Genomic DNA, 15,579 nt, shown 5'->3' with positions numbered 1-15,579 from the left:
AGCAGATTTACATTTATATACAAGTAATCAAACCATACTAACAAGTTCATATTTACAAACATTATATGTCACGTATGTTATTCTATACAATATAATCAAACCAACATTACTTAAATTGTTCAATTCCTGTCTTCTCTTAAACTTCATTCTCCCTCCTAAATATTTTTCTGCATGTATTGCTCCCACAGTTTCCATTTTTTTCTGTGTAATTTGCTCCTACCCTTTTCTAAAGATACCACATTTGGTTCGTTTTATCTCTGTTATAATATTCACTGCTTCAAATATGGTTGGCTTAGACTATGATTTCCATTTTGTAGTAATTGCTTTTTTGGCAGCAACTGGAATTAAACTTAACAAGGCCTTACTATGTGTAAGCAATTCAGATCCTGTATCCCAACTTAAAATAATAATTTCCTTAGTTACACTCATTTGCTTGCCCAATTTTCTTGACAGAGTACTCTGCAGGGATTTTTTTAAAGTCTGCCAACTCATTACAGTCCAAGAACGTATACTCCCAGGTACCTGTTTTTTCACCATTCCACCTTCAATATTTACCATCTACCTGAGGAAAAAGTCTTTGGTGTCTGCTTAAGGTATAAAAGTACATATGGACACACTTACAGGCAAAAGGTTTTGTTACTATTATGCAACAAATGATCCTTTGTTCCATATGACTTTCTTTTATTGCCCTTTTGTTCTATTGCCATGATTGAGTTTTCTTTTAAATGACTGTAAACTCTGTTGGCATCAATTCCAGTGTATAGTTTATACATCGTCAGAAAGCAAGTTATTGGTTTATAATTTCTAGGGTAGCTTGCAGGTTCAAGCAGCAACAACAGTACTTCTGCACGTATGGTGAGTGCAATGGCCCAAACCAGAACCAAAATTCAAAACCAAAAGAGGCCAGCACTCAAGTGAGAGGTTATAACTGATTTTATTATTAAAGTCAATAAGCAGTCAACAGACCAGTTTCGGACACAAGCCTTTATCAATGTATATCACATAAACTGCAAACCAATATTGTTTATATAGTAGAAACATCATAGTCAGCAGATACATACCAACCAACAATACACAGCATTATAAATGTTCATTCAGACCAGGTGAAAAAAGACCCCCCCCCCCCAGTTTGGCAATCCAAGTTTTTTCTTTTTTGTTTAGAATGTTGTGCCCTCCAGCTTTAAAATTCCTGTTGCCATGTACCTTATCTATAGCAATAAATTTAAATTGGGCAGTCGGAAGTTTAATGGTATGCTTATATAGTGTATTAGTGCTATTTTTATTCCTAATGTTACTAAGGTATTCAGAAGTACATAATCTAATGGGTCTTAAGGTCTAACCAACACAGAATGCTGAACATGTACATACAGCTAAATATACCACCCGATCAGTACTACAATTGGCAAAGATCTTTATATTAAATAAGAGAGATTTGTACATTTGGCTCATATGCTTACAGAATTAACAGTGCCCACACGAAAAGCATCCCACTAATATTCCGTCTAATGTGCTTTGAATGATATTTGTGGAAAGTAATTTATGTTTATAATTGTTGAAAAATCCTCCTAATGTTTTAACCCCCTAAAGGAAAAATGGCATCTGATACCCAAAAGATTATGGAGTTGTTCATCATCTAATAAAATGTCCCAATGTTGTTGCAATAGATCCATAAAACAAAAGATATTACATCCATAACTAGTAGTAAATTTAATGGTCCTGTCTATCACGCTTCATTTAGATTGATATTTCAATAAGTCAGCTCTATGTAAAGTTTGTACCTCCCTGCTGGTCTGAAGTATATGTGACTTAGCATACCCACGTTGACCAAACCTTTCCATCAATTCCTTCTCTTGAAATTTAAACTCCTCATTCATAGAACAAATTCTATGAACCCTCATGAATTGGGATTTTGAATAACATGTTTTGGATGACAGCTGGAGGCATGGAGTAAAGTATTCAAATGGAATGGTTTCTGATAAAGGAAGGTTTCCAATGTCCCATTCTGTTGTCTTTTCAAATAGACATCCAGGAATGAAATACATTCCATATCATGATTTACTGTAAATTGGATCCCCCACTTGTTTTCATTTAGATATTGAACAAATTCATATAGATACTCAACACCAGACTTCCAAACCATCCAGCAGTCATCCAAAAAAATCTCTGCCAAATGTCTATTTCATCCAAAAATAAATTATGCCCATCATCATATATGATCCGCTGTTCCAAATATCCCATAAAAAGGTTGGCATAGATGGGGGGCAAATGATGCACCAATAGCCTTACCTTTGAGTTGTAAAAAACAACTACCATTGAAATAAAAAACATTCTTAGTGAGAACATGTTCTGCCAAACAGAGGAGAAAAGTATTAAAGCCAGGACTATGTAGTGGAATCTTACACAATCAATATTCTAAGGCTGAAAGCCCTGCCTGATGAGGAATGCTTGTATATAAAGAAGTGACATCAAGGATGCACATAATCCACCCTGGATCCAACTGAGTGTCAAACACAATGTTAAGAAATTCTGTAGTGACTTGTATACGTGCCCTCACGCCTTTTAACAATGGCTTCAAATATGTTGTCAAGAAGGCTGATAATGGCTCAGTGAGAGAGTCATTACCAGAAACAATAGGCCTGCCTGGTGGTTGTGTAGCATTCTTGTGAATTTTAGGAAGTAGGTACAACTATTGTGGTAATGGATCTTTAACCCTCAGATGGTAAGACATTTTTTTCAATAATAATTCCCTCACTGATTGCAAGCTGTAAAAATTCATCAATTTCACACTTAAACCTAGGTGTAGGGTTAATGGACATGGCTGTATAAAATTGGCAATCCTTCAACTGCCTCTCCACCTCAGCCAAGTACATAGACCAGTCCATGACCACTGAAGTCCCACCTTTATCTGTGACAGTGATTACTATATTTTTATTTTTCCTCAGGTTCTCTAAGGCTTGAAGTTCTAATGTGGTTAAATTATTGGAAAGAAACTTTTCATCCGATTGTGCACCAAAATGTAAATCTTTGAGAACACATTTTTGGAAAATATCAACGTTTATTCATGGGGGAACAAAAGTAGATCTTTGAAATTTGAAGTTCTATGAAAAAGAAGAAATTTGTTCATTATTGTCAAAATACAATCTAAGATTTAACAATCTACAAAAGGAAGCCAAACCATCCACAAAAGTATCCTCAGACACCATATAACCAGGAATAAAATTTAAACCTTTATTTAACACCTGTGATTTTATGTCTGACAAAATAACAGATGAAATATTGTATACATTGTTTATGTGAACTTCTGAGCTTTCAAAAGATGTAATAGAGTTTGTAGTGTGACATCTTGACCTGTGCTTCCTACCACCACTCCTAGCTCTAAAAGGATGGAACTTTGGTTCTTATCCGGACCTAAAGATTTGAAAGAGTTAATTTTTGGATGCTAGTGACCCCTGTTGGTACTCAGTGTCTGTGAATGAGGAAGAATCTTCCCCAGAAGTATCAGTGACAAATTTCTTGAGAATAGATTTTTTCCTTTTTCTTTTTTTGACCAGTGTTATAAATGTCCTGCTTGGACAATGTTACACTTTTTAACTTGTTTGAAAGGTTTTCCTTGGCTATAATCTCTAACATCTCATTTAAACTTACGTAACTTCCTTTCCTTAAGATCTTTTTCCAGTTCCAACAAATCTGCACTTAACTTTTGAAAACAAGATTTGTCTGTCTGGTGACCATCAAACTGTCTTGCCTTTTACAAATCTCAGTCACCTCTGTAACTGAGCTGTCAATTTTGTGTTCATAAAACATATGCAAAATATTGACAAATTGCATAGAAGTTGATTGCTTTATTTCAGACCAAGCGGCTAATGAAGTGTCATCCTTCTGACCCAGCAATGGTTTAATACGAATTTGTAAACCCCTGGGGAAAATCCCCTTAAGTTGGTAAGTCTTAAACAACTTCAAGTGCCAAACACTAGATCATAAATTTTTTTATACATTTATAAAGTTTATCAAATATTTGAGTACATTGAGTCTCCAACTGGGGTTTCTTATTGGGTTTGGCTCCTGTATTGCGATCAACTCCAAACACCTGGATGTCGTCCTTATCTGCAGATAAGCCTTCCAAAATAGCCATTAAATCCATCTCAAAAAGTATAGTAAAACAGTTATTGAAAAAATACCATGACTGTCCCTCAATGCAGGTCCAATGCAATAAGAACATCAGTAACTAGTCCGACTGTAATTCCCTATAAAGACATTCTTCATAGAAAATGTTAGTATTCCTAGAAAATCTTATTATATGACACTTATACAAAAACATACTTCCAAAAAAAAAAAAGAAGAAAGAGATACATTTTGGAGAATTATCTATGAAAATCCTGTTGAACATAACAAAGATGCTAAATGGATAGAAGAAGTAAAAGAAAGAATAAGAAGTTTAAAAGTACAGGGTATGAAATGAGATGAAGTAACAGCTAGAGAGATTGAAACAAAGTTAAGAAAAGCCTCTAACTGGAAAACTCCAGGCCCAGATGCAGTACCTAACTTCTGGTTAAAAGTATTAATTGACATTGTTGCATGAAGATTTAGCCATGAGTAAGAACTATTTATATGCACACCCCAGACACTAACCTGACTGACATCAGGAAAAACAATGCTCCTAATTAAGAGTGAACCTGCAAGCTAAATTCAAAACCAAAGGAGGCCAGCACTCAAGTGAGAGGTTATAACTGACTTTATTATTATAAACTATATAGTATACTATATACTTCCAAACAAAACCATTCATGGTTCCATTACTATAGCCAAGGTTAAACCGGACAAGTCAGAAAAAGTGTCTTGCATGGATGGCACAACATTGTAAACAAAAAAGAAATAATTTGGATTGTCAGACTGGGGGGATCTCTTTTCACCTGGTCTGAATGAACATTTATAATGCTTGGTACTTTTCCGCTAACGGACCAACAGCATTCTAGGCTTGGATTCTCATCAGTGGAAAAGTACCAAAGTTTTCAGCCCAAAATCAAGTAAAACATAACTATATGTCTGTGACAGAGTTTTTAGTGGCGTTCCTTTACATAAAACAGCCATATGACTGACTTACTGCTGTAAAGCTGGAAATTGTTGTCAGGGGATAGTGCGGAAGCTTGAGGGCACATCTCTTACGTCCGAATTGAATGTTATATAACTGAAATATATACACACCCATATACATATGCTAGAGTGTATAGACAGACATTAAACAATTATAAACAGTACAGCGCCAGGTTTGAAAAGAAATCACGATCATTAAAACGGCTGCAGTTAACTGACTGTACTTACTGTCTGTCAGTGTGGGATTTTTTTCCCCAGCATTTGTAAAGCTAACAATGTGCTCCCTGGCCAACCATCGAGCTCGCATTCATTGTACTAACAGAAAACTTCTGAAGGCTTAATGTTCAGTTTTCTAAGGGACTCTGCAAAAAGGCAGAGAAATAAGCAGAAGTAGTAAAACATGCAGAAAAAAGTTTTCCAGTTCTTGTAATGTTCAGCCATTTCCTGGCAAGTCTTGCCTCCATTTATGAGTTTTCAGCGGAACTTTTCTGTTAGCTGCAGATGGTCAGAGAAAAGCAACCCCCCCCCCCCAGCAGGAGTGTGAAATAAACATTACTGACATGTCAGATAATGACTAGCACTCCAACAAGGAAGACAACATTAAAAAAGCTTTTGCCCCATTATCGGAAAAGTACCTAATACTGTGTATTGATTGGTTGGTATGTATCTGCTGACTATGATGTTTCTACTATATAAACAAAATTGGTTTGCAGTGTATGTGACATACATTGATAAAGGCTTGTGGCTGAAACCGGTCTGTTGACTGCTTATTGACTTTAATAATAAAGTCAGTTATAACCTCTCACTTGAGTGCTGGCCTCCTTTGGTTTTGAATTTAGCTTGCAGGTTCACTCTTAATTAGGAGCATTGTTTTTCCTGATGTCAGTCAGGTTAGTGTCTGGGGTGTGCATATAAATAGTTCTTACTCATGGTTAAATCTTCATGCAACGATGTTAATTAATACTTTTAACCAGAAGTTAGGTACTGCATCTGGGCCTGGAGTTTTCCAATTAGAGGCTTTTCTTAACTTTGTTTCAATCTCTCTAGCTGTTACTTCATCACATTTCATACTCTGTACTTTTAAACTTCTTATTCTTTCTTTTACTTCTTCTATCCAGTTAGCATCTTTGTTATGTTCCACAGGATTTTCATAGGTAATTCTCCAAAATGTATCTCTTTCTTCTTTTTTTTTGGTGGTCTTTCATTTCTTTTTACCTTGTTTCCCAATTCTGTAAAAAACTTTTTTGGGCCATCAATAAATTGCTTATTTTGTACTTTTCCTTTATATTTATCTGCATACCAAGTTATTCCACCTGTGCTGAGATTTTTAGTTTATTTGCAATAGTGCATGATAGATCCTTAGCTGTTCTAATACTGCACATTGCCTTTATCATGTCTATCTTTCTAAGTATTTTTGTTGATTTGTTCCCTCTTCTGTAGTCTTCTAACAGTGACACTTTGTGTCTTAATTGCTTTATAGTTTTCTCTGTTCGATACTTCTATGATGGTATTCAATTTCTCCCCTTCCATTCTCTTCACTCCCCTGTGGTCTTGTGGTAGAATGTTATCAGTTATTAATTTAGCTGCACAGTAATATATCCTGTTTACTTCTGTTATATCACATTAATCTCTATGGACAGTCCTAATTACTGTGTTTATTTGTTTGATCAACTTCTGACTTTTTGTTTTTTATTGACCTTCTGCAGTCTGTTTCTTTAACTGATCTTAATATGTCTATGTATCTCCATTAAATCAAGCAACTATTCACTTAGCTCATTTTTTGCTAGACTGAGGGCAAATTTTTTTGTTTTCCATTTCCTGCGGGCATTCCACAGAAAGTTCTCTTGCATATTCCTGTGGGACATTCTGTTCAGTTTCATCCTGTGCCATTCGTTGTTCTGCCATATTGGAACTCAATGGCCTATCACTCCTCAACATTGACTGCATCAGAGTTTCCACAATTTCCTGTTCCTTCCCTTGCTGTCCAGCTTCAGATGAACATTTATACTGGTTTCCTGTGGAAGGCTACAATATATCTTCATATGGCACCTGACCAATTGCTTCCAGTTCCAATGGTTTCTTCTTAATTTGGAAGTCCATTGCTCTAGCCTGTTGTCAGGAGCGGCCCTAGGTCAACTGGTGCCCTAGGCAAAAGGGCTCCACGGGGCCCCCCAACTCATTACCTGGTGCCCCCATCCTGATCTACCTACACCATATAAATACTGGAAAAGTGTCCCTGCTAGACTGGCGCCCTAGGTGGCCGCCTAGTTGGCCTATGCCTAAGGCCGGCCATGCCTGTTGTGGTGCTTTCTGAATTCGATTTTCTATCTGAATCCTTCACTTCAGAGGTACTCCATAAGCTCAGTTTCTATTTCTTTAGCTTCTCCATTACTAATCTCCTTTTCTGCTTTTCCTCTTTGTCTTCTTATTTTTTGTATTGTAAAGTTTTCCATGTCTAGATTCCTTTGCCTGTATGTCTCTTCAGATATCTTTGGTGCTGCTCTTTTTGTGTCACTTAGTTTTGCTTCTCCTTTAAATAGATATTACAACATATTAAATCTCTTTTTCTGTCACATGTCCATACTTCTTCTTCAGATGTCTCCTGATCTTCCTGTTTCTCCTTACTTTGGGGACTTGTTCCATCATGCTGTGATGTAACCTGTGTTAGACCTTCTACACCAAATCCTTCAGTTTACATGCACTCCATAACTTCATTGACTGTTTTTTTAACTTCTACTTTACTAATCCTCATTTCCACATTCCCTCTTTGTGATATTATTTTTTTTTATTGTGATAGTTTCCATGTCTGGATGCATTTGCCTGTTTTTCTCTTTGAATATCTTTGGAGCTTCCTTCTTTATGTTGATTAATTTAACTTTTGCCTTTGCATAAATATTGCACTATATCAAATCTCTCTTTCTTTCCCATGTCCATATTTCTTTTTTATACTTTTCAAAAATCTCCAAGTTTTGTTGTTTATATTTTCGCACTTCCTCAGATACTTCTTTTTCCAAACAGATCAAAGTTTCTTGGTCTATATACTGTTTTTCATATATCTGTTGTATTAATGACCACAGATATCTATTTGAAGCTTCTGACAGTTTTTCATGTGGAAGTATTTTTCTTTCATCTAATTTGTCTCTTAATCTTTTTGTATATTTTGTGTCTGGAAATTCTGAGCTTTTTGTATAATAGTAATAATACATCATTTCTTTCTTATCCTGAATAGTCCACTTTATCATCTTTATGACTCTTCTTTTTTGTGATTTTTGTGGAATGCTACTTCCTTCTACAATGGGGGAGCCATTCTCCCCCTGGGCTTGACCTGGCCCCATTGTATGGATGTTTCTGTATTTTGAGGATTCTACACTGTCATTTCTTCTAGTCCTGGCACCAATGTGCCTACCAGGATTGGGCACTTTTTTATCCTGGGTCTTGTGCACCCAGCTGTCTTTTTAAAATTTTAACCTACTTCTCTCCATGATATATGCTATATAAATACAGTCTATATCAGTCTCACCTTGCTGAGATTTTTGTGAAAAACATGGTCCACCTCTTGAAGGTGCTCACCAAGACTTGAGGATGAATTCAATTTCTGTAGTAATACTGTCCTTTGCTTGCTGACTTATCTCTCCATTTAGACCTCTGTTGATACAATGTACAGTAAGTTCTGTGCATTATTGCATATTTCTCTTCAGGTTATGGACATAGCTCTAGAAAGCTCAGTTGTTGTCCTTTGCCTAAGAAGCTTTTTTTCCTTCAGATTTAGACTTGAAGTATTAATTAACCCTCTTGGCTGCCTGTTTAGATTGGTCAGGGATTTTTCAGTATGTTGGGCTTTGTTCCTCCTATGCTTGTCCAGGACTTTTTTATTTTGTTGTAAAATGATTAATATTGTGATTCCACCAAGGTGGCTTGTCTTTTGAGTTTGTCTTTTTCTTAACATGAATTGGCACACAGCTCGCTCTGTACATCTATCAGTATGGCTGTACAGAGATTTTGTAAATAGCTCAACATATGCCATGGTGTTTATTGGATTGGGGATGCTTGGAATTTAGCCAAGGTGCCTCTTAGTAGAGAGAGGTTAGCTTTGGAATAGCTCCTAAATGTTTTTACTTTTGCAGGGTCCCTAGATTACATTTTTTATTTCAAGCAATACTTCCTTATGGTCAGATCTGATGAGTGGGGAAATTTCATTGGGTGAGGAATTTCACTCCCTCATGTTTGTGAGTACAAGGTCAAAGATGTTTGTACCTCTGCTAGGAGAATGGACCAACTGTTCCAGGATGTTGGTATTAACAAAGTTTAGGAATCGCTGTGCTTCTACATTACAAGTGGTGTAGGATTCCCAATCAGTAAAGGTGTAGTTGAGATCCCCCATGAAGATAGTATTAGGTTAAACGTTGAGATAGGTAGTATGGGTTTCCTGGGACATGGAGGGGGACCTGTAGGTTGCAAGGATATGATATAAGACCCTTTTTATGGTGAGCTCCACATATATGAGTTCCAGTGGGTCATTAACTAGTCTGGATGTGAGGTTATTTTTAATATAGTCTGAGACTTCTTCAGCTTTACTTCCCTCCTGTGCCTTAGCTGGTCTAAAGGTGTGAAAGGCATTATAACCTTGTACTGCCAAGGTACCCTCCGTGACTTTAAACCATGTATTGGTTACTACACAAATGTCTGCACTCTTCAGGGAGAGGAAGGCTTGCAGGGTGTGGAGTTTCTTGTTAAGACTTATAGAACTGAGGAGTACCACCTTCAGATATTACTTTATAGGTTCAGCTAAGTCAAGAGATTTATCAGTTTGTCATTGCCTAAAAAAGGGAACTATTCGGGTAGAAAAGGTCTTTGCCAATATCCAAAAGCCTAGAGCAGATAAGTTAAGACCATCCCTGGCAAAGCAGAGTGGTCTGTCAACCATGTCCTCCAAGACCATCAAATATTGTACCCCTCCCCCCACACTAACACCAGAAGGTAAGACAGTTGTTAAACTCAATCATCTTTAGTTAGTAATGTGGCATCATCCTTGGAGAAGGTACTATGCTGCTCACTGCTAGGCTCATACCTGCCTGAGACACATAATCAGTGAGCTCGATCATATCTCACTTCATATAGTCAGGGGAGGTACATCTCAGGTCATTAATACCCACATGGAGTATAACAGAGTCATACTGGTACCCATGTTTCAGTGACCTGAGTGCCTGTGTGACTTCACAGATCCTAGCCCTGTCAAGGCAGCTAACCGTGATTCTCTCCTTACTTATTCTGTTGAGGGGGGACATCAGTGTGCCTGACTATAGAATCACCAGTGACCAGGAAATTTGGTTGTGCGCTTGGTTTGCCTTAAGGGCTTAGCAGTAGAGGCATTGAATACAGTATTACTATGTGTAGCTGTGGGTGGGTTTTTAACAGCATGTATACATGATGGCTGAGAACCATTTTTTTGACTGTGCTGTGCCACTGCTCTTAGTGTTTTAGGAAGGTTAGCTGTAAGCGCCTCAGCATGAGTAGTTTCATGTGTAGGGTCTTTATCCTGTGCAGTAGGCATGGTGCAAGTGTCACTGACAACCTCTATAGGATTAGTTTTGGTTGTATGACAGTTTTGTATGCATTGTTAAAGTGTATTTGTACCTGTCCCATACTTTGTTTTATTAAGAATAAGTGGGTTGTGAGTGAACATGAGGCAATTGCTACAATGCCTCAGAATACCCATCTCAACCAGAGTGACCACAGAGACATTCAGGAAATACATATCCATGGCTGCTGATCTGCTAGGGAGGAGTGAGAGAAATTTAAATACTGAATAGATCAAAAACACTAGGAACTTGATGAGCAATGCTCAGCTGTGTGGAAACTAAATGCTATAGCAGTTAAAATACCCCTACTGTCTAGACAGTTTTTTTTAAGGAATGTTACACTGTGAGAGATTGGCATCTACAAAGATTAAAAAGGGGGGAATTACATTGTGAGATATCAGCGTCTTACAGATCACTGCTAGGTGGTGCTGCACGGAGAGCAGCAGGTCTATCTAAAGACTGTAAAAAGGTCATAAAGTTAGATATTCAAGACAGAAACACTCAATTAATGCAGCTGTGACAAAAACTACATGAAAAACAAATACTGAAAGAGTGGTTATGGTAATGCAAGTCTTAGCTTGTCTGTAGGTTATGGTGTTGTGGAACTGTGACACAAATAGAAGATTACATTTGATAAAAAAAAAAACACAAATAATGCTTTGTGACCTATCAAAAACAGCACACTCTTCTCTTCTTTACACAGTCCTGGGCCAGAAAATGACTCAGGTCCTCTCTACTCTCACTAAAGTGGAACCAACATAGTTCTAACATATACTGTAAAAAAAGGTCAAAAAAGTACAGCTATTCAAAACAGAAGCACTCAATTAATGCAGCTGTGAAAAAAAAAAGCAATGCAAAAAACAAGTGCTGAATCAGTGGATATAGTAATATAAGTTCGAGCTTTTGTAGAGTTTAGCAGAAACCAGCAACACTCTTCTTCTCAAATAGTGTGGTCACCAAGTGCCTTGGAGCCCGTAGGTTTTGAGCCAAGCATTGTGCAACTAAGACTATTAAACAACAGTGGAAATTAGATAACAACAATCACAAACAAGGCCCCGCGGCCAGTCAGAAACAGCACACTTCTTACCTTTACACAATCCCAGGCCAGAAACAAGGCCCCGTGGCCAGTCAGAAACAGCACACTTCTTACCTTTACACAATCCCAGGCCAGAAACAAGGCCCCGTGGCCAGTCAGAAACAGCACACTTCTTACCTTTACACAATCCCAGGCCAGAAACAAGGCCCTGTGGCCAGTCAGAAACAGCACACTTCTTACCTTTACACAATCCCAGGCCAGAAACAAGGCCCCGTGGCCAGTCAGAAACAGCATACTTCTTACCTTTACACAATCCCAGGCCAGAAAATGACTCAGGTCCCCTCTACTCTCACTAAAGTGTAACCAGCGCTAACTAAAAACTATGAAAAAGGTTAAAAAGTGCAGATATTCAACACAGAAACACTAAATTAATGCTGTGACATATAAATGCTAAAAAAAAGAAGTTATGTACTCACCATAACGTTCCATGTTTATTGTCCATCTTGCCTTCCTTTTTGCTGGTTGGGTTTGGAGCTGATCCTCGGCTCCGACTCGGCCGTATAGTATAGCACCAAGAGCTTTTTATTGGTTTGAGGCTAGCCCCTATCCCAACATGCCTAGCAGTAGTTACCCAGATCTCATTTGTGATAACCCACCAGACTAAATAGGTCCAACTATTACTAAACTTGCTTATGAGAAAGGGTCCCGCATATCAGTGTGTAAACATCAGCAAGATAAATGTAGGAAAGACTAGGCCTAACCAACTGGTAAGCAAAAAGGGAACTCAGCTAGTGTAGCCAAACAAAAAGGAAGTAAACTCCTCTCAATCCTCCAGGAGGGGGAAGGAGGGTGGGACGCAAGAAGGAAGGCGAGATGAAGGACAACAAATGGAACGTTATGGTGAGTACATAATTTCTTTATGTTATGTTGTCCCATCTCGCCTCCTTCTTGCTGTTTGGGGCAGTGTCCCCAACACCTAAATCTTGGGTGGCTCACTGGAAAAAACTCTTCAGGACCATGGAACCAAAGGATGCCCTGTTCTGGGAGGCCACATCTACTTTGTAATGAGAGATAAAGGTATGGGGATTAGCCCATGTAGCTGGCGCACAGATTGAATCTAAAGGCAGTTTGGCTTGAAAGGCAGTAGAAGTAGCTAAGGCCCTAGTTGAGTGTCTTGTAATTTTTCCTGGAAGTTCTCTATTCTGCGAAGCATAAATATAGATGATAGTGTCTGAAAGCCACTTTGATAAGGTCACTTTAGAGATTGGACAACCTTTCTTGTTGTCTCCAAAGGATATAAACAATTGGTCTGAAACCCTTAGTCCTGTGTAAATAAAAATGTAACTGTCTATGAACATCCAATTGATGCAGCTTATATTCTGCCTTGTTGACATAATTGGGGAAGAATACAGGAAGCTCTATGGATTGATTTAAATTATGCTCTGAACACACCTCTAGTAAAAAGGAGAGATTGGTTCTGAGAGAAACTCTTATCTTTGTGGAAAATCAAGTACAGGGGATGAGTGGATAAGGCCGGTAACTCTGAAACCCTCCTAGCTGAAGTAATGACAGTTAAGAAAAAGGTCTTACATGTTAAACATTTTAGAGGACAGGAATCAGCTGGCTCAAAGAGAGGAAGAATGAGAGACTCTAAAACTAGATTTAAATCCTGGGGGGGGGGTTCTGTTATTGGAGGTCTTAAGAGGGAAGTACCTCTTAGGAATGCTTTACATAGTCTGTGGGACATGATGTTAGATCCCATTTCTTCTACATGGAAATTAGAAATGGCAGCTAGCTGGACACGGATAGTAGCTGCCACTGCTCCTCGTTCAAATGTTTCAGCCAGGAAATTCAGAATCTTAGAAATGGGGGCAGTAAAGGGATCACTGTCATTCTTTTTTGACCAACAAGAGAACCTCTTCCATTTACTAGCATAAAGATTTCTTGTAGTGGGCTTATGGGATGAAATCAAAATGTGTTCAACTGCCGGGGAAATATCTGTGAGCCTGGCTAAGACCAGAAGTGGAGAAACCAAGCCGTCAGCTGGAAAGTATGGACAGAAGGGTGGAGAGCACCCGACTGATGTGTCAGGAGATCTGGAACTGGGTCCAGTATCCAAAGCTCCCCTTGCAGATGAGGCCAGAGGAATGGCAATCAAATCTGTCGAAGCCAGCAAGGAGCAATGAAGGTTAACTTGCAACCCAATGACTGAGCTTTCTGAAGAACCTTGGTGATCAGGGGAAATAGTGGGAAGGCATAAATCAGTCCTGGGGCCCAATCGTGAACAACTGCGTCCCTGGGTGACTGTCCCACTGGTGGGACAAGGGCAAAGTATCTGCTGCATTTGTTGTTGAGGGTAGTGGCAAAAAGATCGTAGCATGGCTGGCCTCATTTGCAAAAAATCAGCTCTGCAACTTCCTGTTTCAGGGACCACTCGTGAGGCATCAGAATAGCCCTGCTGAGCTTGTCCGCTATCACGCTGAATTTCCCTGGAATGTGCATTGCAACCAGAAAGCATTGGGAAGACATCACCCATTGCCATACTCGTAGAGCCTCTTGGCACATGGGATAATTCACCCCGGGGATCACTTCTGTGGCTCTGCTTGACAGGGGCACAGATAAATAATTTTCTTGGGTGGCGAAAGCCAGGGTACCTTTTTGGCTAGGCTTATATAGGCCCTAGGGCCAATAGCCTAGTACCTACCTATGAACCTATAGGACCTAGTTCTGCCCTGTTTGTTGATGTACCATACTACTGACATATTGTCTGTCTGAATTGCTATAGTCCCTCTAGGTAGAGAGTCTTGAAGTGCTTGCAACGTCAGAAGCACTGCTGTCATCTCTAGGACATTGATGTGCAAGTGGTACGCATGTTCTTACCAAGTCCCTTGAACAGTCTATCCCAGATAATGCCCCCCCACCCTGTCTGGGAAGTGTCTGTGGTTACAGTGGCTAAGGGTTGGGGGGCTAGAAATGGTCTGCCCATTGATATCAGAGGGGAGTGAAGCCACCAGGCTAAGTCTTTCTTGCAAGACTCCATGATCCATATCTGATGTGACATTGGCAAATCCTGGAATCACCACTGAGCAAATAAGAGCCACTGCAGAATTCTCATGTGGAAGCATGTCATAGGGACCAGAGTAATCGCTCCAACATCAAACCCAAGACCTTGAGGATAAATTTTGCCTGGATTCTCTTGTTTGCCAAGAGGATTGAAACTTGGCGATGAATGGTTAACACTCTTTCATGAGGCAGTTTTGCTATCATGGCCCTTGTGTCTAAATCTATGCCTATAAATTAAATATACTGACAAGGCAATGAGGCAGACTTTTTGTAGTTTATGGTGATGCCTAGTTGTGTACAGGTGTGAATAGTGGAGTCCTGTGCCTCGATGAATAAAGAAGCAGTTTATATATTAAAGTTTGACACTTTGTTCCCTAAGGGTATGAATGTTGATTTTAATTGGCACATATTGCTTTAAAGGAAGTGCCTTTTAAGTATTTTATGGCATTAATTGATTGCCTTATTGCTTAATTGTTTATTTAGTGATGTATATAAAGCAAGTGTTTGATTTGAATGAATTGTGTACTCCAAGAAGGCAGTGTATGCCGAGACGTCAGAAAGAAATAAATTTAAAATATTGAGATCCTGGTCTTTGTTTCTCATTGTATTTGCTGATATTTTCCTTGTTTTGCTGCTGTTGTTGCTGCTAAGGTATCTCTGTCAGCTTGATTCTGCAGACCCCCCCCCCCCACCGTGGTGTCGGCGTCTCCCATTGTTATTTCCCCCTCTGTCCCTGGGGGAAATGTCTCCACGTGTGTCAGGTAAAACTCCCTGGAATTTTCTGAACCACATCTTCCCGCTCTTCTGACC

Source organism: Protopterus annectens, chromosome 7.part0, assembly GCF_019279795.1.
Source record: "Protopterus annectens isolate FY-2018-M chromosome 7.part0, PAN1.0, whole genome shotgun sequence".
NCBI lineage: Eukaryota > Metazoa > Chordata > Ceratodontiformes > Protopteridae > Protopterus > Protopterus annectens.
The sequence above is the reverse complement of the archived record's forward strand: the minus strand, read 5'-3'. Positions refer to the sequence as shown.